Source organism: Silurus meridionalis, chromosome 2 (assembly GCF_014805685.1).
Source record: "Silurus meridionalis isolate SWU-2019-XX chromosome 2, ASM1480568v1, whole genome shotgun sequence".
Classification (NCBI taxonomy): domain Eukaryota; kingdom Metazoa; phylum Chordata; class Actinopteri; order Siluriformes; family Siluridae; genus Silurus; species Silurus meridionalis.
In genome coordinates, this window is record NC_060885.1 from 29,109,623 (window position 1) to 29,133,631 (window position 24,009).

The following is a 24,009-nucleotide window of genomic DNA, read 5'->3' on the forward strand; positions in this document are numbered from 1 at the left end:
TCTATTGGACAGATTACACAAGTGATTCAGAGCTTAAAGAATACTTTACTAGGTATATATATATATATATATATATATATATATATATATATATATATATATATATATATATATATATAAATAAATAAATATCACACTTACATCCTATTTTTCTCCACTGAGAGCAGCATCCATGTCCACGGCGATAACGCAATAGATAAATTATTACTAGCCATGCACATATAACTAATCCAACCAAACATGGACTTGTGCATGCTGAAATTGAGTACATAAAACTGTTAGCATATACAACACAAACACAATACATTTACATTTTTAATACATTTATAATGGCCTATTTATTTAAGAAATATTTTACAAATATTTTACAAATATTTGTAATATTTATTGTTATTAAGCACTTTACTATTATCTTGTGCTGTAAGTACTTACCTTTAACAAAAATTTTATTTTAACAGAGTACATCATATAAACTACTATTTCATAGCCACAGTATGCAGCCAATAAAATAGATGACAAAGTGATAAGCACACCTGCAAAACAAGATAAACACTGTACTAATCCTGCAAGAGGAATCATACTCAGTTTATCATTAATTATTCATATAAAAGTTATGCTCCTTACATGAAAAAGGTTTTTCTAGAAAAAGGTGCCTTTGTAAAGAGAGTACAATAATAGTCCAGCAGTTAGAGCTGGCAGTATAAAAGCTGCCTGTATCTCAAAGTCATCTAAAAATTCAAAGAGATTTTCATCCTTATGCAGTAGATTTGACAAATATTTTAAAAGAGTAGAACTGTAGTAATATATATTATTTAAATATATAGGGTTTAACAGCAAATACAGTAGTCTTTCTGTATTTTTGTGGTTCTATATTATTAAAGAATTGTATAACTGTACTCACAATTTGATTTGGGACTGAGCCTAATACTGAGTGCCAACATTGTTGCGTTTACTCCTTCTAGACACATAGTCAGATGCATCCGGAAATCATAAACAGCTGTAACACAAAGAATTTTCACTATTTGATATTCATTTAATTTTTATTTATTTATCTTGCAGAAATGTATCACACAATATTGGGTAATATCTGACATATTACTGAATGTTTTCTAGATGTCACTAGATCGGCCTTTCTACCATCAATATTGGGTGTTTAATACAAGCAAAACGTAGCTAACCTAGTGTAATATGAATTCACATTGCTTTTGACCTGTTTATCCAGGAAGTCTGTGGATGCCTCTTTTGCACATAAATTTGAAGGACAGTCCAATATTCTTTACAACTATCTCCAGACATGTTGAACATCAGTGTTGTTATTTATTTCATGACAGGCCTCAAAGACGGATGCCATTATTTCTGATCCATTTAAAAAAACAAAACAAAACAAAACAAAAAAAAACAGTACCACTTTAACTATTACACACATAAAAAGTGCTTCTGAATGTTTAAGTCAAGAAGGGAAACATTTTAGCAACAATTGATGGGTTAATTAAAAACGAAGTAAAGTGAAGATTATTTAAAAAAAATCATATTGGAAAAAAAAAATCTAACAGTCATTAAAGTAAATTAATATACAAAGTATGTGTTTTTGTTACCTACTATAACAGCACAGATGACAACCGCCACTGCTAAGGCTGTTAGTAATGCATACATTTTTTCTTCATTGGTCTGTATCTGGCCATTAAGCAAATCTAAATTAGAGATTTAGAATAAGAAAATTGGTTAGTCTACATACAATTTGTGCACATTAATGTTAGACATGGAAGACTCCTTCACTAAATAGTAAATACACTGACGAATATCAGTATCAACATTCATTCACTTACATGAACATACACCCAATATTAAACTTGAATGGTAAAGTGGAAAAGCCAAATTCTTTGCTACTGTTTGTAAAAACTCTGTAAAACAAAACCAAAATGTTTATATACACATTTAGTGTATACATGTCATATCTTAATGAATAATTAAAATAAGTTTGATGTTGGCTTATGTGGAAATCTGTTAAAATACAAAGAGGTTTTCATCAGCATGATGATTCTCATGATACTGACAGTTGAAAAAGTGATAAATTCCGCAATAAACCCTATCAGAAATGAAACAACCCCACCAGAGATAGGAAATTAATCTGAGCTGAAATCATAACTGTTAAAACATAGAGAAAAGACTTACCTTCTGTTGACCACAAGCAGAAAGCAACAAACATGCAGATGTTCGGAGAGAGGAGCAAAGAAATGTAAATTATCATGGCCTTTTATTAGAAACTGAAAAAAAAAATGAAAAAAAAAATATATATATATTCATGGGTCTATTCACAAAATGATATTTGTAATAATAAAATGGATAAATGTTACTCTAGGTACCTTTCGTTCTCAGGAGTTTAAAGACAGGACCACAAAATCCTACTGCCAGCAACAGTGCAATCAAGCAAAACACCAAGATTAGTATATGGAGAGCAGAGAAACCTGTAGCAATTAGACATAAATAATAAACACTTAGGGACTAAACAGATTTTTTTTATTCAGTAATTATGAGAATCATGTGTAGAACTGTTCACAGTGAAGTTCATAAAATATGACAATGGTTGTGACCTTTTTGACTTTTGCTAAATTGGTTGCTTAAGTTGGATTTTGGACAGAACTAGACCTAGGTTATTTTACTAGATTGAAACATGTTCAGCTAGACATGCTTTGCTTTGATCACTTAAACCTCATTAAATTATTTTCATTTAATTTGGAAGATCATACAGATGTATATGTGACCAGGTACATTACCTACACCATGCAGTACCACAGTGGTCTTTGCTGACATGCCACTATGGACCTCACATGTGAATTCTCTTTTATCTTCCATCTTTACATCCTTCAGCTTTAGTGAGAAGTTTCCTTTAGAGATTTTAGAGGAAAATAAATCAACTCTTCCCTGATAACTCTTATGTGCGGAATCTGGGAAGATTTCACTGTTTTGATAAAGCAGGACAAGGATGCTTTCGTCTCCATCTGTCTTCTTCCAGGTCACTTCTCCAATCTCACTGACTGGTACATGAGAATCTACAGCGCAGTTCAGTATGACATCTGAACCCTTATGGGCAAAGATGGATTGGGTTGCTCCTGTCATCCCAAAATGCTCTGTAAAGACATAGGCAATGTTATAGTAGCAGTAAATACAAAGTTAAGTGGTGGATTTAATTTGTTTTATAAAATGACAACAATATTGGTATAATGGTATTATTATTAACATTATGACCTAGCCAGTATCCTGGGTTGTACAGACTTGACATTTATAAATCCAGTGTCTTTATTAATTACATTTTTCAGTAAGATGGAGAAATTTTCTTTTGAGACCTCATCTGGGAAAAACTCAGCTTTGTTGCTAAACACCTGAGTCTGGAGATCTGGTCTGCTTTTTCCTTGCTGGAAGAGGCTCACTACAGAACCTGAATCCATCTTTCTCCATTATAACTGCATCTTCTAAAGGCAGTGAACTTTCAATAAAGCATGGCAAGAGCACTGATCCTCCCAGTGTGGAGCTGCATTTATACTATATTATTGTTGAAAAACGAGTTTGTACTGAAAAGGCCGACATTTACCAGGTTCCTCAGAGAAGCATTTGGGTGATGGTAAACATGGTTTGCTGTGAGGTGCCCCAGTGCTGGCATCTGTGAGGAAGGAGCAGGCGTGATAGTCGTTGTGGGTTCTGACACGGGTCCGAGTCGGCGGGCTGTGCCATTGAGTCACTGCTTATGAGAGGTGAGGTGGGCCTGAATAATTTAAGCATTCACAGGGATTATGTTTTTACATGGCCAAGGCTGGCAGAAGGGACCAAAATGCAGGGTGGAGACGGGGTTGCAGTTTAACAGTTTAAAATAATGCAGCAAGCAGGAAAGACGGAAAAGAGTTCCACACAGCTGGTAACAAACCTACATGCAACGTGCAATTCAGACAGCTACAGAGAGTAATCTAAAGCAGTCAGGGTCAAAGCGTGAATTGGGGCAATGCAGGCAGAGAATAGCTCCACAGATAATCCAGCGAGGAGTAACTAAGAATGGCATTCTTAACTAGTGGAAAATATGGCCACTGTACCGGAAGTGCTAAGCACAAAACAACCGCTGTCCAAGAAGCATTAAGTGGTGGGCCACTACAAAGGGCTACAGCCTGAGACTGATGTGACGAGTTTTTCTAAACCTAATGCAGTGGCCTCCACACCCAAGCCTCAGCCTGGATTTAACAAGATGGCCTCCCCTGCTGAGCTTCCGCAAGGGGCCAAAAACAAGACTTCTCACAACTATTTCTTTCCAAATGCCTACAAGGTGGGCCCCAAAGTCAACCTCCTGATATAAACAAATACCATTGATTCTCAAGCCATGGACCGTTGCCTGCCTTTATGGATTTGAAGTAATCTGTTGATGCAAAGAGATCTAGTGAAGAAAGTAAAGTTCCCTGAGATGCCATGTTTGTAATAGATTAGAATTAGATCGATAGAATTGTGCAATATTTGAAAATTTGTTGGAGAAAAAACCTAACTTTTTTCCTGCTCCTCCATTTTTTCATGGTGCAAGAGAAAGATATACAGAAAACAAAGTAGTTGGTGTAGCCATGTTTTTTGCTTTTTTCCTTGAGGTAAATAAGGCAAATAATGCAGCTTGTCTTTGCTACACAGAAACCCGGAAAGCGCAGTGTCCTCTGGAAATGTACTGATGCGTACTGACTGGTACAATGTGAAGACACTGGTAACAATGTCTTCCTTCAATAAATGGTAAACAGACATGCATTTGTTAGTGTCAACATTGTTTTACTTACGGGAACATGCACCCATTGTTAAACTTAAATGGTAAAGTGGAACAGCCAAAACCTTCACTGGCTTTTGAAAGAATTCTGTGAAATAAATAAATAAATAAACACACACACACACACACACACACACACACACACACACACACACACACACACACACACAGTACAGCCGAGGCAAAAAGATTTGAGAATTACACAAATGTTAATTTTCTCAAAGGCTGTTGCTTTAGTGTTTTTAGTTCTTTGTGTCAGATGCTACTGTGGTATACTGAATCCATGTATTTCATACTTGTCAAAGGCTTTTATTGACAATAACAAAGTTTATGCAAAGAGTCAATATTTGCAGTATTGACCCTTCTTTACAAGACCTCTGCATTTCGCTTCTGGGCCACATCCTGTCTGATTGAAGCCCATTCTTGCATAATCAGTGCTTGGATTTTGTCAGAATTTGTGGGTTTTTGTTTGTCCACCCACCTCTTTTGAGGATTGACCACAAGTTCCCTATGGGATTGAGGTCTGGGGAGTGTTATAGCCATGGACCAAAATGTCTTCTTTCATGTTTTGTTCCATAAACCACATAGTGAACACTTTTGCCTTATGGCAAGGTGATCCTTCATGCTGGAAGAGGCATTGTTCATCACAAAACAGGTCTTTGATGTTGATAAATTTGATAAATGGTCAAGTTAGGTGCAATCTTACTAGCAGCAATATCCTTGCCTGTGAATACCTTTATGTGCAAAGAATTAAAGACTGCACGTGTTTCCTTGCAGGTAACCATGGTTAACAGAGGAAGAACAATGATTGTATGCACCACCCCTATTTAAAGGTTCCAGTCTGTTATTCTATATCTCCTGCCTTGTCTTCATCAACAATCTCACCTGTGTTATCGAAAGAATCACTGACGTGATGTCAGCTGGTCCTTTTTTGTCAGGGATGAAATTTTTTAGGGGGATCAAGTTTATTTCCATGGAAAGAGGAAATTCACAATTAATTGCCGATCATTCTCCATAAAATGTTGGCGTGTATGTAAATTGCAATCATAAAAACTGAGGCAGCAGGCTTTGTGAAAATGTATATATTTGTGTCATTCTAAAACCTTTGGCCACTCTGTAATGTGCAAAAGCTTTAGGCAGTTGTGATAAAATAAAATGATCAATTAAAATGTAAATTAGCAGAAAAGAAAAACAATTCAAATCAAAATTGGTGTGAATACCCTTTGGCTTTTTATTGTTACAGTTTCACGCTTTGTACAGTACACCTGCACAAAGTCAGGAATTTTATAGGATCAGAGTCAGGTGTATGGTAAAGAATTATACCAAGCAGGTGCTAATTTCAATTCTATTTAGTTCACTTTCATATGTAGTTAAAACAGCTAATTAACTAAAACACAAATAGCTTTGTAAAAGGCTTCAAACTAGGTAAGAAACAGCCAAACTCTGCTACCAAGGTGAGATTGTCACAGTGGAAGACAGTTTCAAATCACAGGTCATACACCATGGAAACACAGAGCACAGCATTATGACACAAGGTAGTTTATACTGCATCAGCAAGGTCTCTACCAGGAAAAGATTTCAAAGCAAACTGAGGTTTCATCATGTGCTGTTCAAACTATTTTTAAAAAGCACAAAGAATGATTAAATACTCCCATTCATCATTGGAAGATGTCCAGCAGTCCCAGCAGAAAAGAACTAGCCAAGCTAGCCTACCGTTTTCCCCCGACCTGCACACCGAGGTGGAGGTGAGGAGCGATCATAAGTGGCCAAGGTTCGGTGGAATGAGCTACATCTCTGATGGCACATAAACTGCCTGCAGATCCTCCTGTGTTCCCAGAGAAAGCTCCTCTCATTAAAAGCAATTTATATCCTGGGTCTTCTAAATAAGAGAGCAGACGCCCTTTTAAAGCAAGGGCCGAGGCCAAGGGGAATGGAGGCTCAGATATGGCAGAGATTTTACAGAGCCCAGGTGCGACTCAGGAGACTTCACCCTGTCCCCTCTGGTTCTCTCTCACCCAGCCTCACTGGGGCTGGACACCATGGTGCAGACGTGCCCGAGGCTACGACTGTATGCATTTGCCCCTATCGAGGTGCGCCCGAGAGTTCTGGAGAGAGTTTGCCAGGAAGGAGCCTTCGGGTGGCACCTCATTGGCCGGGCAGACTATGGTTCATGGACCAGGTATCCCTTTTTGAGGAAATTCCTTGGGAAATCCCTTCCAGGAGGGATCTCCTCTCTCAGGCAGGGGGAACCCTGGATCACCCCCACCCAGAGTTATGGAAGCAATGGCTGTGGCCCCTGAGGGGGCACAGTTTCTAGCAGCTGGGCTCTCTACCGAGGTAGTAGAGACCATCATTTATTCCAGAGCACCCTTCACGAGGAGGTCATATGCAGCTAGATGGCACCTGTTCACCATGTGGTGTGAGCACCACCAGTTAGACCTAGTCAATTGGCGGATCGGTTCAGTTCTGTGTCGGAACTCAGAACCCGCCTCTGAGCAGACACATCACGGGTGGATTCTTTGTTTCAGTTAATTCCCAATGTAGCACTCTTAACCTAATAAAATAAAATAAAATGGACCTCAAAAGCAAATGAAAGATCTTCAGTCTTGGATGAGAAAGAGCAAAAACTTCATCACATCAAAATGATCAAGCGCGCCCACACTTTGCACACACTCATTCTTATACCCTGGTGTTACATGACACCTTTACTTTTTTTTCCCTATTTTCTTCATCCTAGCAATGTCCCCTTCCTGTGATTCCATATTTGGGTTTTCCTGTTCCCCCCATTACCCTTATTTACGGCTTTTTCTCTATGTCACTTAAGAAAAGAATGTGTATACAACTTTCACCCCCTCTGGTACAGCCAGGCACCGCTTCCTCCTGCTCTCAGGTTTTATGCGTGGACAACCATTTTGCGGCCTACTTTATCTTCCCTACATCTACTCTGTGTTCTGCTTTTATGATGCTATTTGCTATTCCATTTTTATTAAATCAAGCTATATCGTTTAACTTAGATTGTCTATTTGTATATGTTTATTCTACATGGTTATGTTGGCGTCTAGGTCATACTTCAATTATATTATCTGAACTGACTGTTGCATAATGTTTTAAGCTTCACAACTATAACGATTGTAAGCTTATTACTTTTGTTGTTACATGCACCTATTAGTTGTATATTTTAGTTATTGTGATCTCTGTTTGTTTCTTTTATTCAGCTCCAACTTTCAGACATCCTGGGACATCTGTTAGGAGCATTCTTTACTGACAGCATCGTAAATCTCACCTCTTCTCTGCACAATAAACATGCTTAAGCCTTGTATGTTGTTCTTTCTTGTCTATCCAACACACTCATAACACCAGTCAGACTCTACTCTACTCTATTTATTAATATCTGATCGCTATTGTTAATTATACTTGGAGTACATAGACAACATGAGACTGATTAAAACACATAAGCTAAAATAGGTTTTAATCAAGCTGCTTCTATTGTATCTAATAGGTTCTATACTAATTATTAGGTCAATTTATTGGATGGATATTAGTTGGATTAAAACACACTCTAGATAAGGTTAATCAGAACATTTTTCATGACATCTGGAGTTCTTGCTCCATCAACCCTGAAAGTTTACGTGTTCGCTATCACGCTCAGTAGCAAACACCCTCTCGTGCGTTTTCTGCGCGGCACCCAGAGGCTAAGTGCCTGTGTGGGACTTGGCCATTGTGTTGTCGGCTCTATCTAAATCCCCCTCCGAGCCCTTGGCCGAGGTGGCCCTTAGATACCTGTCTGTTAACATTGCTTCTCTTCTGGCAGTATCCTCCCTGTACCAAAGGTGCCCATGGCTCCCCCACGACCCGTCGTGCTGCAGGCATTCTGCCCTTCTCCTTTCCTAGCCCCAGACCAGGAGAAGCAAAATCTACTGTGTCCAGTGCGAGCACTAGACACGTATCTCCACAGCACGAGTCCGTGTAGAAAGTCGGTGCAGCTGTTTGTCTGCCATTACCCTCGTAGGAAAGCTTTTCCTGCCAATAAGCAGACTCTCAGCAGGTGGATAGTGGATGCCATTTCCTCATCTTATGAGTCCTCTGTTCATCCCACTCCTTTCGGACTCATTTACGGCTTTTTCTCTATGTCACTTAAGAAAAGAATGTGTATACAACTTTCACCCCCTCTGGTACAGCCAGGCACCGCTTCCTCCTGCTCTCAGGTTTTATGCGTGGACAACCATTTTGCGGCCTACTTTATCTTCCCTACATCTACTCTGTGTTCTGCTTTTATGATGCTATTTGCTATTCCATTTTTATTAAATCAAGCTATATCGTTTAACTTAGATTGTCTATTTGTATATGTTAAACTACATTATTCTACGTGGTTATGTTAGTGTCTAGGTCATACTTCATTTATATTATCTGAACTGACTGTCCCATAATGTGTTAAGCTTTACAACTATAACGATTGTAAGCTTATTACTTTTGTTGTTACATGCACATATTAGTTGTATGTTTTTAGTTATTGTGATCTCTGTTTGTTTCTTTTATTCAGCTCCAACTCACAGACATCCTGGGACATCTCTTAGGAGCATTCTTCACTAACAGCATCGTAAATCTCACCTCTTCTCTGCACAATAAACATGCTTAAGTCTGCCTTGTATGTTGTTCATTCTTGTCTCTCCAACACACTCATAACACCAGTCAGACTCTACTCTACTCTATTTATTAATATCTGATCGCTATTGTTAATTATACTTGGAGTACATAGACTATATGAGACTGATTAAAACACATAAGCTAAAATATGTTTTAATCAAGCTGCTTCTATTGTATCTAATAGGTTCTATACTAATTATTAGGTCAATTTATTGGATGGATATTAGTTGGATTAAAACACACTCTAGATAAGGTTAATTAGAAAATTTTTCATGACATCTGGAGTTCTTGCTCCATCAACCCTGAAAGTTTACGTGTTCGCTATCACGGCTTATTGTACCCCGCCCGCGGGGCAGTCGCTTGGCAAACACCCTCTCGTGCGTTTTCTGCGCGGCACCCAGAGGCTAAGTGCCTGTGTGGGACTTGGCCATTGTGTTGTCGGCTCTATCTAAATCCCCCTCCGAGCCCTTGGCCGAGGTGGCCCTTAGATACCTGTCTGTTAACATTGCTTCTCTTCTGGCAGTATCCTCCCTGTACCAAAGGTGCCCATGGCTCCCCCACGACCCGTCGTGCTGCAGGCATTCTGCCCTTCTCCTTTCCTAGCCCCAGACCAGGAGAAGCAAAATCTACTGTGTCCAGTGCGAGCACTAGACACGTATCTCCACAGCACGAGTCCGTGTAGAAAGTCGGTGCAGCTGTTTGTCTGCCATTACCCTCGTAGGAAAGCTTTTCCTGCCAATAAGCAGACTCTCAGCAGGTGGATAGTGGATGCCATTTCCTCATCTTATGAGTCCTCTGTTCATCCCACTCCTTTCGGACTCAAGGCTGATTCTACCCGGAGTATGGCAGCCTCTACGGCCTGGTTGCATCTGCAATGCTGCAGGCTGGTCCACCTCAATGACCTTTGTCAGCTTCTACGACCTCGACATCAAAGCCACTCCCGGCTACTCTGTCCTGCGTTCTGATTGTACACACTAGGCAGGGACAGGTTAGTATGGCGTGATTGGACATTCGTTCCCCAAGCATTGTAACGCAGCTCAAGTTCCCGAAGGGGAACTTCTCTAAGTTACGTACATAACACTAGTTTACTGAGGAACGAGACCCCGCTTCAACATGCCACTCCTTGCATACCTGCGGCACTTATCTTCTGTTTTTGCAGAAGCAAGCGTCGCTCTATTGCTCACAAATTTTGTACTGACATCGCCCATCGGTGAAGTCACGACTTGCTGTTGCCTGGATTTCAAATGATTCAGTGTGAGCAACTCGGAGGCATTCCCAAAGCGTTGTGAAGCAGCGTCTTGTTACCTCAGGGAACTCGGGTTACATACGTACTACTATACGTACATACTAGAGATCTCCACCAACAACGAGATGGCCTACCTACAGGAGATTAAAGTCTAGCCAGATGTGGTCTTCAGCAAAGAATTGCAGCCAAAAAGACATGGAAAAAAGGTTAGGTGACTATACACTAACAACTGTAAAAAAAAACATAGGAACTAGGCTGCAGAAAAATGGCAGCAGGTGCTCTGGACTGATCAGTAAACATTTAAAATATTTGGCTGTAGCAAAAGGCATATTGTTCGCAAAAGGGCTGCATCTTACATCAGAAGATATATGGCTAGTTTTCCAAGATGCTTCTCCAAGATGATTGGAAACACCTACCTTTTGAGTTTCTTAAAAATCTGTATGCAAGTTTACCTAGAAGAATTGATGATGTTTTGCAGGCAAATGGTAGACACACCAAATAATGATTTGTTTTGGTTTTCTCTTTTTTTAATTTACTTTCCATTTTATTAAATGCTAAAAATATATGAACACATCTATTTTTAAGAGCATCCTTACTTTAGCATTTTTTTCACAACTGCCTTGTGCAGAATACATATACAAACACTATATACATGCCACCATCTCGATAATTACTAAAAAAAAATGTGTTATGGCTTACTTGGAAATTTTTTAAGATATGAAGAAGTTTTTATCTGAAGGATGGTTCTTATGATACTGACAGTTAAACAAGTAATAATCTCCAACAGAAAACCTATGGAAAAAAAATCACACCAATGTCAGGCAAGGAATCTGGGCTGACCATATGAAAGCTGCCATAGCTGTTAAAAGTTAGGGCAAAACACCCTGGATTTACCTTCTGTCGACCACAAGCAGAAAGCAATAATCATGCAAATATTTGGACAAAGGATCAGAGAAATGTGTATTTTCATGGCCTTTTTGGTAACAACTAAGGAAAAGAAAAAAAATCTTTGTATTTATATTTCTATTGGCAACTGAATGTTTTCAAGCAAAAAATGATAAATGGTACTCTATATACCTTTCTTTCGCAGGAGGTTAAAAGCAGGACCACAAAATCCTACTGCCACCAATAGTGCAATCAAGCAAAACACCAAGATTAGTACAGGTAATGCAGAGAAACCTGTATCAATGGGACATGAATAATACAAAAGTTTAAATGACCCAGAACTAAAGAAAGATTCATAAAATGCTGCTGAATGGCTGCCCTCCCATCACTCTAAGTAAAGATGATCATTGTAAACTGTGTCTTCTTTAGGAAAAAATTAAAGAGTACATGCCTTCTTTCTTATCAAAGATGAAATACATTGCTTGACTCAAGCAATTCAGATTTAGATTATCATTTACACAAGCATCTCATAATGCCATAGTTACAATGTTTAATTCTCTGAATTGTTGTGATCTGGTGTATCTTAAACTCATCCTAAACTTTTCATTGAGCTGTGGCAGGACTGGTAAAGCAGATGTATAAAAAAAGTCATTAGTGATTTTGACCAGGTACATTACCTACACCATGCAGTAACACAGTGGTCCTTGCTGACATGTCACTAGTGTGGACCTCACATGTGAATTCTCCTCTATCTTTCATCTTCACCTCCTTTAGCTTTAGTGAGAAGTTTCCTTTGGTGATTTCAGAAAGAAAAAAATCAACCCTTCCCTGATAACTTCCATGTGAGGAGTCTGGGAAGATTTCACTGTTTTGATAAAGCAGGACAAGGATGCTTTCATCTCCATCTGTCTTCTTTCAGGTCACTTCTTCAATCTCACTGGCTGGTACATGGGAATCTACAGAGCAGTTTAGTATGACATCGTCACCCACATGGGCAAAGACAGCATGGTCTGCCTCTTTCACCACAAAATGCTCTACAAGGACATGGACAAATTTATAATAACAGTAAATACAAAGTGTAGTAGTGGATTTAATGTGTTTCATAAAACAACAAACATACTTGTACAAATTATGCATTTTATATGTAATAAGTTCATGGTTACATACCGATCTCTTTTATTTCCATTATAACTTGACCAGTGTCCTGGGTTGTGTTGACTTGGCATCTATAAACTCCAACATCATCTTTGACCACATTTTTCAGTAAGATGGAGAAATTCCCTTTTGGGACCTCATCTGGAAAAAATTCAGCTCTGTCTCTAAACACCTGAGTCTGGAGATCTGGTCTGCTTTTTCCTTGCTGGAAGAGGCTCACTAAATAATCTGTATCCGTCTTTCTCCATTCCACCTGGAGATCTTCTAAAGGCAGTGAACCTTCAATAAAGCCACAAGTGGATATAAAGGGCCTTGGACTCGAAAAGCTGCATTTATAACAAAGTTAACAAGGAACAGGTATGAACAGAAACAATTTGTCTAGCGTTTTTCATTTTCCTTCAGATTAATTGAGACAAGCAAAGCTACAGTGATGTCCAAGAAGGAAGTCAAATAATATTTACAAATTTAATTTACAGCAAAGATTTCAATCATAAAATGTGAGCAAAATGATATACACTATTTGTCATTAGTATTTAAAAGAACGTCATGCATAATAATCTAAGATTAAAGAATCCTTACTTTTGAGTCCAACAGCATAAACAAAAATCACAGACAAAAACATGTAGCTCTGAGTTCAGTCCTCCAGTTTCAACTCACATACAATTTTATTTAAGCATTGTATTTCCTTGAATGAGTAACTTGTTCAAACTGGTACTGCAAGTTCACAGCTAAACCAATCATCTGTAAAGTGGACATAAAAGTCTACACACCTTTCTGAAATGACAAGTTTTTAAAATATATAGACAGAAATATTAAATGTCGGACTTGTTACATCTTTAATGTGATCTTCCAACAAACAAAAATCCATAGTAGAAAATTATATATTTAATATTTGGGAACATTTTAAATAATAAAAAACTACCACTACCAAGTCTACACCCCCCTCTTAAATAATGCTTCCTCACATCTGAACTTTGGAATTTTACCCCTTTGGAATTTTTTAAAATTTTGGGTAGAAGAATATGCAAGCCTGTCTGAATGAATCTTTAGCCATTATTCAGACAGGCTTGCATATTCTTCTACCCACCTTACTCCACAGCCCAGACTTGTGCAGAATACATGAAATGGTAGTCACATGCAAGGAGTGACCAGTACCTGACAGAAAATAATTCCTTCAGTTTTGCTGTTGGCCTTTTGGTAGCCTCCCTGATAAGTTTTTATTGCATTTAGTAGAGTGCAGCCACAATCAGGCAACAGCTAACTACTGTAACAGCTAACATTTATCTGGTTTTAATCTGAATCACTGTAATTAATGGCAGGTGTATGCCCTTTACCTACAGGTCTCATTTAAAGGACAGTTAATGTCCCCATTATGAAAGGATGTTTAGACTTATGCAATCAGGGTGTATTTTGTAATGTAAAATGTTTCCAATTAACTATTTCTTTTCCTCTCCCTTTGTTGGAAGATCGCAAAAAATGTAACAAGTCTGACATCCATGCTGCTTATATAATAACCCCTGCAATTTCATAAGGATGTGTAGACTTTATATATACACTGTAAATGGAGGGCTTCAATGGAAACGATGTGTAATTCACTAGACCACATATTCAAATGAATTGTTTATGCATTGTGTGATCTTTTATTAAAAATTGGTATTATCTACTAAGCATCTTTATCCTGAAATCAAAGCCAAGAGCAAAAATGTATTTGACATCCATTCCAGGAAGCAGCTGTTATAGTTTTGCAGGTAACATTCTAGCAAATGGAATAAAAATGAGACATATGTTATTACATTTACAGGATTTGGCTGACACCCTTATCCAAAGCGACTTACAAAAGTGCATTGAAGTATCTATTAATAAACACATTCTGATACTGAAACATTACATCCCAGACTAAAAATATTGTACTGTCCTCAACATGTGTTAGTGACTTGACAGTCAGATAAACTCCCTTCCCTCACATGACTCTGAAGACAAGAAGTTTATTTGCCCACAGGTTTAATGGTCTTGGGTATGGAGTAAAACTACAAATGAACAAATAAATATATTTCAATAATACATATGACGCTAAAGCACAATGTGGCTAATGCAATAGCCGGATGGAAAATTATGAATAATGATCTTAAACTATAACAGTTAACATTCATATGCAAGTATAATGTACATCTATGTCAAGTATACAAATACTTACAAGCAATGTTGTCGCAGGGTTAAAGATTACAAAAATATATGGCGATTAAAGAGAGCCATCATTACCGATGCCTGCATGGAGCACTTACTACTTCCTGATTCACGTGAATAAGGAAATCACAGAATTACAGCGACATCAAAACTTGCCACTCGAAGGAGCTCTAAACCAACATAAACTGAACAGGCTAATTTAGTTAACAGCAGATTTAGTGTTCGCATATTGTTGGAAGACAGACTCGTTCAGATGGCAAGTAAAAGTTGTTTAACCTCCTTATTGCCAAAATAGAGAAGTCTCTTAAAGCATGTCTTCCTTCTGGCCTGAGCATTGGAGGATAGAAGGAGCGTGATGTTGTGCTGAATCAAGTGCTGAGAGGCAGAAAAGTGCTGGTCCATTTTTTGGTTTTGCAAATAATCATCAGTGTTTTAGATCGGATGTAGGCGCTACAGGAAGCCAGTGGAGGGAGTGAAGCAGGGTGTGAAGGGTGGTGTGGGAGAACTTCGGAAGGAACCTCAAATCAATCAAAATCTAACTAAATCACATACACATACATACAGAGTACGACATGCAGTGAAATGCTTTGTACGTTTGTCTGGCATGAGGGAATAGGATAGGGAAAAAAAATAAAACAATGGAAAAAAGAAGGCAGATAAATAAAAGCAATAAACTATATAAAATATAAAAATATATAAAGATAAAGATATATATAGGAAAAATAGGAAAAATTGTATATACAGGGAATGTTTATGGATACAGGTAGACAATATGCTTATGTACAGTAGACAATAATCACATAAGGTGGTTGATGTGATTTAATGTAAACGTGTGTGGTATGGTGTGGTATAAAGTGCACAGTGCCGTGCAAGTCCACAGTTAAAGTGACTGTCCAGGGTTTAAAGTGTTGTAGTGCGAAAAGAAAGAAAAAAAAATATTTGCAGAAGTGTGATGATGGAGAGAGAGTGACCAGCTTTTAGATCCAGTTTTTTAGATCCTGGGTGTTTCCTGGTTACTCTGAATGGCCTGCAGGAAGAAGCTCCTCCTCATTCTCTCTGTGTTCGCGTTCAGGGAGCGGAAGTGTTTCCCTGAACGCAACAAAGAAAAGATTCCATTATTGGGATGGCTGATGTCCTTCATAATCTTCCTGGCTCTGGTCCGGCACCGCGTGCTGTAGATGTCCTGCAGGTTAGGGAGCTCGGTGTGGATGGTACGTTCAGCTGACCGCACCACCCTCTGGAGGGCTCGCCTGTCCTGCATGGTGCTGTTCCCGAACAAGGAAGTGATGCTACCGTCAGGACGCTCTCAATGGTGCAGGTGTAGAAAGTCTTTAGCACCTGAGAGGGTAGTTTAAAGTCCCTTAAGCATCTCAGATGGTACAGACACTGCCGGGCCTTCTTCACCAGGGTGTAGGTATGACAGGACCAAGACAGGTCCTGTGTAATGTGAACACCCAGGTACCGGATACTGTCCACTCTCTCCACTGGAGTCCCGCTGATGTTTAGCAGTTGGTATGACCACTCCTGCTTCGTGCTGAAGTCCACGATCAACTCCTTAGTCTTGCTGACGGAGAAGGTTGTTCTCCTGGCACCACCTCTCCCGGTTTTTAACCTCCTGTAGGTAGGCCGTCTCATCGTTGTTGGAGATCAGACCCACCACAACAGTGTCGTCAGCAAACTTGATGATTGTGGTGGAGTTGGAAGTGGCCACACAGTCGTATGTGTACAGTGAGTACAGCAGAGGGCTCAGAACACAACCCTGGGGAGCTCCAGTCCTGAGGTTGAGGGTGGATGAGGTGTGTTTTCCCACCCGTACGGCTTGTGGTCTGTCAGTCAGGAAGTTAGAGATCCATTGACAGTCCCAGGACCTCTAACTTACAGGTGAGTGTGGAGGGAATTATTGTGTTAAATGCTGAACTGTAGTCCACAAACAGCATCTTTGTGTAATTCCCATTTCTTTGGTCCAGTTGGCTCATCGTGGTGTGGAGAAGATGAGCAATGGCGTCCTCAGTAGAACGGTTCTGACGGTACGCAAACTGTAATGGTTCCAGTATGTCTGGCAGTGAGGCAGTGATAAAGTCTCTGACCAGTCTCTCAAAGCACTTCATCACTACTGAGGTCAAGGCTACAGGGCGATAGTTGTTAAGGCAGGCAGGCTGGGGTTTCTTTGGGACAGGAACAATGGTGGACTGTTTGAAACATGAGGAAACAACAGACTGTTCCAGTAAGAGGTTGAATATCTCAGTGAACACCGGTGCTAGCTGGTCAGTGCAGGCTTTCAGAACCCGACCTGTGATGCCATCTGGTCCTGCTGCCTTCCTGGTATTCACTCTCTTGAATGCCCTCCTCACGTCATGCTCCGAGATGGTGAACGTGTTTACCTCTTCGGCTCTCTCTGTGTGCACGCTGGTTGTGCTGCTGAACATGTCCCAGTCTGCGTCATCCAACGCGTCCTGCAGAGCGGCCAACGATTGGTCAGTCCAGCACGCGACCTCCCTTTGAACCGGAGCTTCCTGTTTCAGCCTTTGTTTGTATACAGGCATGAGGAAGACGGCGGCATGGTACGATTTCCCAAATGGTGGACATGATTGTGCCTTGTAGCTGTTTTTGAATGGTGTGTAGCAGTGGTCCAGTGTCCTTTCGCCCCTGGTGGGGCAGGTGATGTGCTGATGAAAGTTCAGTAGTGCGTGCTTGAGGTTGGCACTGTTGAAATCTCCGACCACAATGAGCGCAGCATCCCGATGCTGTGTTTGGTGAAAAGTTAGTGTCTCGTGCAAATCCCATACTGCAGTGTCAATGTCTGCTTGAGGTGGAATATAGACGGCACTATGACCGAGCTGAATTCCCGAGGTAGATAAAAGGGCCGACATTTGATAGTCAGTAGTTCCAGGTTTGGTGTGCAGGAGCGTGAAAGAGGAACAATGCTCACGCTGTCGCACCAGTGGTTGTTTACCATCAGACACACTCCACCTCCTCTTGACTTCCCTGACTCCAGTGTTCTGTCCATGCAGTAAACCGAGAAGAACTCGGCCAACTGGATGGCGTGGTCCCCGTACCACTGGGTTCAGCTTTTTCTCGGTGAAGCAGAGAAGGTTGCAGTCCCGAATGTCCCTCTGGAACTTGACCCTTGCCCTTTGGTCGTCGAGCTTGTTCTCCAGTGACTGGACATTGGCTTACAGGATACGCGTCCTTTGTTCTCCCCTCAGGAGCTCGCTCAGCCAGCATGGGTCCGGGTTTAAAAACGGCGAAAGGTGAGTGCATTGTACACCAATATATATAAGAGTGTCTCTGTCATATCTAATGATGTCCATCTTGTGTAGATGAACCTGTAACTAATTAAATAAAAGTATAAAATAAACAAAAATAGAGAAAATGTAGCCGGAGCAGTCGTGACGGCAGCCGACCTCACCGGCGACATCTTGAACTCCCATTTGTCTGGGTTGCGCCTGTGCAACAGATATCCCATTGTTCTCAGGTATTAATGATTAGCAATAGATTAAATAAAAAGGGAGAAGAGTAACCATGACTAACTATACATCATTCTAAAGCTGTAAGCCTCAAGCAGCGATTTCAAATCACCGTTTTTCAATGGAAAACATAAACGAATGTTTTTACTGAATGTGTGTAAGCAGTACACAACAACAAAAACATGCATAAAAAATGCACTACTTATTATTATTGTAATAACGAGTCACAAACACATCTGCTGCTGCTAATCCAAGTTTATTAGGAAAGATGAGGCTCAACAGAACATGCCGTAAAGCATTTTTGCTCAAAGCAAACAATAGTGTTGTAATTTAGATGGTTATTCTTTTGTTTACATCACAGAACGTCAGCTGGTGTTTGTGTTTATATATTTCGGAATAACTCTCGCATAAAAAACGACATCTTGCTGGTAAAAAATAAACAAATATGGCTGGTAGAATATAGTGTTACAAAACCACCTATCATTTCAAACCTTTTCTTTCCAGCCAGTAGCATTATGGAAACAAAATGACTGATGGAAAATGTAACCAATAACTGCAGGATTCTAACGATATATGGGAGGATTTTATTCCCCACGTGTTTTTAGTTTTATTACTATTTACAAACTCTTACTGGTCGAAACAGCATGTGGTGTTGAACCAGGAAGTGATGCAGCTTAGGTCAACACAAACAGCTGTTTATAGCTCGTGCTAACTGGAATTTGTTTACAAAAAAAAGAAAACAAGGAAAAAATGGACAATCAAATAAGTTGTTTAATCAGAGATTTGCAAAAAAAGCAGCAATGTGGAAAATATTTTGGGGCGGAGTAACAACAGAGACTTGGACATCTGCATGGAGATGCTATTTTACATCTGTATGTTACAATATATCTAACTTCACAGTTTTAGACGATTTTATAGGTTTTTTTGCCCGTTTGTTTTTATAAAAGAGATGCATGAAAAGTAAGAGTGTGTGTGTGTGTGTGTGTGTGTGTGTGTGTGTGTGTGTGTGTGTGTGTGTGTGTGTGTGTTGTTGAGATTGAAATGAATGATATATATTAATATGAATGGGTTTGACTGTAAAGCAATATATGTCAAATCAATATCAATAGCCAAACACGTATAACAAAAGCCTTTAATGGTCAGTCATTATTTATATGCAGACTGTATAAATAGAGTATGAATGACGAGTTTAGGATCAGACAAATTGTTTATGATATCTTTATCAAGTTTAAAATATAAACTCATGAGACATGTGGCTTTTAACCCATTACTCAATTGACTTCATTACTACATTCACTACATTACTGATGTTTAAATTGTGTATGTAGCCCACTTTTATCAGGAACTGTTAACATTTAAATTTAGGTAGGGCATTTTCACTGAAAACAGGAGGATAAAATACTTTGGGTTTGTTGTTATATAAGCTTATAGGACAAAGAATTACTGTAATCCCAAGCAGCCATGTTTTTTATGCTACACTGACAATAAAAAAAAATGAGCATGAACATAATAAAACAGGTATTATACATTTCATTTTTGCTTCAGTAACAGTCAAAGCAATTTAGACTAATTTGATTTGATTTTCTTTTTTTTTCTGGGAGTCTCATAGTCAACTCGGTTCCTTCACAGCATGTGTAGATATAACAGTAAATTGTTTTCATATTCCAGGGTTTTGGCTTCCTCCTCTTGACCCTTTATAACCCTGCAGTCTGGGTCTGAAGTTCATAAAACAACGTTTTTAAGAATGTGAAACGAAAAAAGAAAGTGTACAGAAGCAGCAAATCTACAGGATTATAAAAAGAATCTTATTTTATAAATTTGAACGAACGGAAAACATAATTTTGCAGATGGTGGCCTTTCAAATGTAATGTACAATATGTATTATGGGTTACTGAGTTACACTGAAGCACATACAGAAACAAGTCATGTTTTCAGTCATCTTTTTCTTCTTTCACCCCACTCCCAATGAAAACTGCATTTGTAATTCTGCCACCTCCAGCTCTGTCTTCAGTTTTTTTGTCAACTAGTCATTTATGCAGTACAAGTTCTAATTTATTAAGTTAATCTGTGATTTGTTCCCATTTATATTTTGGGAGCAAAATCAATTATTTTCAAGATTTCTCCACTACATTGCTAATGAAAAGATCTTTGGCACCCAATCCAGGAACTAGCTGCATTTAAAACATTGTTGCACTTCTAGTTTGAAGCATCTATATTTACAGAGTAATATGAATGAATATAAAGTTCACACAACATGAGCAAAAATAATATTTGTTGAATACTGATCCTCCCAGATTATTTGTTAGAGTTTGGGTCAGGATTTGCGAGAACCTCCATTTGTGCAACAACCTACATGTAAAAAAAATAAACAAATATGGCTGGTAGAATATAGTGTTACAAAACCACCTATCATTTCAAACCTTTTCTTTCCAGCCAGTAGCATTATGGAAACAAAATGACTGATGGAAAATGTAACCAATAACTGCAGGATTCTAACGATATATGGGAGGATTTTATTCCCCACGTGTTTTTAGTTTTATTACTATTTACAAACTCTTACTGGTCAAAACAGCATGTGGTGTTGAACCAGGAAGTGATGCAGCTTAGGTCAACACAAACAGCTGTTTATAGCTCGTGCTAACTGGAATTTGTTTACAAAAAAAAAAAAAAAAAATAAACAAATATGGCTGGTAGAATATAGTGTTACAAAACCACCTATCATTTCAAACCTTTTCTTTCCAGCCAGTAGCATTATGGAAACAAAATGACTGATGGAAAATGTAACCAATAACTGCAGGATTCTAACGATATATGGGAGGATTTTATTCCCCACGTGTTTTTAGTTTTATTACTATTTACAAACTCTTACTGGTCGAAACAGCATGTGGTGTTGAACCAGGAAGTGATGCAGCTTAGGTCAACACAAACAGCTGTTTATAGCTCGTGCTAACTGGAATTTGTTTACAAAAAAAAAAAAAGAAAACAAGGAAAAAAAATGGACAATCAAAAAAGTTGTTTAATCAGAGATTTGCAAAAAAAGCAGCAATGTGGAAAATATTTTGGGGCGGAGTAACAACAGAGACTTGGACATCTGCATGGAGATGCTATTTTACATCTGTATGTTACAATATATCTAACTTCACAGTTTTAGACGATTTTATAGGTTTTTTTGCCCGTTTTTTTTTTATAAAAGAGATGCATGAAAAGTAAGAGTGTGTGTGTGTGTGTGTGTGTGTGTGTGTGTGTGTGTGTGTGTGTGTGTGTGTATATATATATATATATATATATATATATATATATATATATATATATATATATATATATATATATATATATATATATATATATATATATATATATATATATATATATATATATATATATATATATATATATATATATATATATATATATATATATATATATATATATATATATATATATATATATATATATATATATATATATATATATATATATATATATATATATATATATATATATATATATATATATATATATATATATATATATATATATATATATATATATATATATATATATATATATATATATATATATATATATATATATATATATATATATATATATATATATATATATATATATATATATATATATATATATATATATATATATATATATATATATATATATATATATATATATATATATATATATATATATATATACACTCACCAGCCACTTTATTAGGTACACCTGTCCAACTGCTCATTAACACAAATTTCTAATCAGCCAATCACATGGCAGCAACTAAATGCATTTAGGCATGTAGACATGGTCTAGACAAACTGCTGCAGTTCAAACCGAGCGTTAAAATGGGGAAAAAAGGTGATTTAAGTGACTTTGAACGTGGCATGGTTGTTAGTGCCAGACGGGCTGGTCTGAGTATTTCAGAAACTGCTGATCTACTGGGATTTTCACACACAACCATATCTAGAGTTTACAGAGAATGGTCGGAAAAAGAGAAAATATCCAGTGAGCGGCAGTTCTGTGGGCGCAAATGCCTTGTTGATGCCAGAGATCAAAGGAGAATGGCCAGACTGGTTCGAGCTAATATAAAGGCAACAGTAACTCAAATAACCATTCGTTACAACTGAGGTATGCAGAAGAGCATCTCTGAACACACAACACGTCGAACCTTGAGGCGGATGGGCTACAGCAGCAGAAGACCACACCGGGTGCCACTCCTGACAGCTAAGAACAGGAAACTGAGGCTACAATTCGCACAGGCACACCAAAATTTGACAATAGAAGATTTGAAAAACGTTGCCTGGTCTGATGAGTTTTGATATCTGCTGCGACATTCGGATGGTAGGGTCAGAATTTGGCGTCAACAACTTGAAAGCATGGATCCATCCTGCCTTGTATCAACGGTTCAGGCTGGTGGTGGTGGTGTAATGGTGTGGGGGATATTTTCTTTCTACCAGATCTCAATCCAATAGAGCACCTTTGGGATGTGGTGGAACGGGAGATTCGCATCATGGATGTGCAGCCGACAAATCTGCAGCAACTGCTTGATGCTATCATGTCAATATGGACCAAAATCTCTGAGGAATGTTTCCAGTACCTTGTTGAATCTATGCCACAAAGGATTAAGGCAGTTCTGAAGTTCATAAAACAACGTTTTTAAGAATGTGAAACGAAAAAGAAAGTTTACAGAAGCAGCAAATCTACAGGATTATAAAAAGAATCTTATTTTATAAATTTGAACGAACGGAAAACATAATTTTGCAGATGGTGGCCTTTCAAATGTAATGTACAATATGTATTATGGGTTACTGAGTTACACTGAAGCACATACAGAAACAAGTCATGTTTTCAGTCATCTTTTCTTCTTTCACCCCACTCCCAATGAAAACTGCATTTGTAATTCTGCCACCTCCAGCTCTGTCTTCAGTTTTTTTGTCAACTAGTCATTTATGCAGTACAAGTTCTAATTTATTAAGTTAATCTGTGATTTGTTCCCATTTATATTTTGGGAGCAAAATAAATTATTTTCAAGATTTCTCCACTACATTGCTAATGAAAAGATCTTTGGCACCCAATCCAGGAACCAGCTGCATTTAAAACATTGTTGCACTTCTAGTTTGAAGCATCTATATTTACAGAGTAATATGAATGAATATAAAGTTCACACAACATGAGCAAAAATAATATTTGTTGCATATTGATCCTCCCAGATTATTTGTTAGAGTTTGGGTCAGGATTTGCGAGAACCTCCATTTCTGCAACAACCTACATGTAAAAAAAAAAAAAAAATATATATATATATATATATATATATATATATATATATATATATATATATATATATATATATATATATATATATATATATATATATATATATATATATATATATATATATATATATATATATATATATATATATATATATATATATATATATATATATATATATATATATATATATATATATATATATATATATATATATATATATATATATATATATATACACTCACCAGCCACTTTATTAGGTACACCTGTCCAACTGCTCATTAACACAAATTTCTAATCAGCCAATCACATGGCAGCAACTAAATGCATTTAGGCATGTAGACATGGTCTAGACA

General features: G+C 37.9%; 1 protein-coding gene across 3 annotated transcripts in view; it reads right to left on the minus strand.

The window, feature by feature from the left end:
• Nucleotides 1-2,229: 2,229 nt before the first annotated feature.
• Nucleotides 2,230-24,009, minus strand: part of LOC124396611 (junctional adhesion molecule-like) — a 49,308-nt gene continuing 27,528 nt past the window's right edge. The window contains exons 1-10 of one of the 3 annotated variants that reach the window (XR_006927814.1): nt 12,729-13,036; nt 12,239-12,595; nt 11,754-11,855; nt 11,571-11,663; nt 11,376-11,468; nt 4,800-4,874; nt 3,590-3,760; nt 2,775-3,128; nt 2,364-2,465; nt 2,230-2,264 (exon numbers count right to left, since the gene is read on the minus strand). The gene's annotated coding sequence lies outside the window, so the exon portion shown is untranslated. Of the gene's footprint in view, nt 2,265-2,363; nt 2,466-2,774; nt 3,129-3,589; nt 4,875-11,375; nt 11,469-11,570; nt 11,664-11,753; nt 11,856-12,238; nt 12,596-12,728; nt 13,037-24,009 lie in introns of those variants that run through there. The other 2 variants (XR_006927812.1, XM_046865771.1) reach the window with 2 other exon arrangements.